The sequence below is a fragment of the Rhipicephalus sanguineus genome, chromosome 4, assembly GCF_013339695.2.
Source record: "Rhipicephalus sanguineus isolate Rsan-2018 chromosome 4, BIME_Rsan_1.4, whole genome shotgun sequence".
Lineage (NCBI taxonomy): Eukaryota > Metazoa > Arthropoda > Arachnida > Ixodida > Ixodidae > Rhipicephalus > Rhipicephalus sanguineus.
This window is the reverse complement of record NC_051179.1, coordinates 129,636,902-129,638,142: the sequence shown is the minus strand read 5'-3', so window position 1 is coordinate 129,638,142 and position 1,241 is coordinate 129,636,902.

Here is a 1,241-nt window from a genome sequence, read left to right as displayed (position 1 = left end):
CGTGGCAAGAAAGGACGCAAAAGGAGAACTTTTCATGACCTCCCACACTTCTTTCAGGTCTCGTGAAGCCTTTTTGAAGGTCAGTGCGTTGTCCGAATGTAGCGTCAGCGGTACTCCTCTTCGAGCTAGAAATCGTCTGAATGCCAGAAGGAAGGTTTCAGTAAAAAGCCCGTTCGTCAATTCCAGGTGCACTGCTCGGGTGGTGGCGCACGTGAACAATATGTATCCTTTGGAGGTTGTATCAGTGAGGGTCCTTTGCTCTAAATGAAGAGGTCCTGCAAAGTCGATCCCAGTTACTTCAAACGGCCTTGAAGAGACAAGTCGATCAAGTGGCAGTGGAGCATACTGCACTTTCGATGGACTCGTGCGATACCTCTTGCACAGAGAATACGCGTTTATAACACGTTTGATTTCCTGACGAGCACGAATAATCCAGAAGCGCTGGCGAACTTGTACCATGGTACTCGCAATGCCTCCATGTAACGCTCTGCAGTGCGCCTCTGTAATTACCAACAGCGTAAAGTGGTTGCACCTTGGTAAAAGAATGGGATGCTTCTCCTCATATGTTGCGTCCATTCGTTCCAGTCACCCTCCGAGTCGAGATTGTTTACGCTCATCGACGAAAGGGTGCAGGTCCCTTAAAGCGGAAAGTTTATGAGCAGCTTTTCCGTTCAAGATCTGCTTTATGTCCTTAAAGAAAGCATCTCGGTGGACGCGACAAATCCAAAACATTTCGGAGTTGACTATCTCTTCTGCTGATATCGTGGCTGCATTCACTACCGACAGTCTTCGATTTCGGTTCACAAACCGGAAGATCCAAGCAGTGACACGCAGAAGCTTTCGCAGACTGCTAAACTTTGTGATGTCAATCAACATTTCCTCTTGTGGTTGTGCATGAAGAATAACGCTTGGCGGTTCGCACGTTGACTCCACGTTTTTGCCGGAAATAGGAAATCCTTGTGGTTCTGTAGGCCACGTCGATCTTGGCTGATCCAGCCACCTAGGACCCTTCCACCAGTCCTTGCTCTCACGCAAGGCTTGAGCAGATATCCCTCGAGTTAATAAGTCGGCTGGATTGTGCTCGCCTTGGACAGTACGACCATGCATCTAGTCCAGTGGTGTCTACTATCTCTCTCACTCTATTTCTGACAAATTGGGCTAACTTTTCCTGCTCGCCACGTATCCAACTCGGAACTATCATTGAGTCAGCCCACATGACACGAGTAAATTTTGAATCCCAC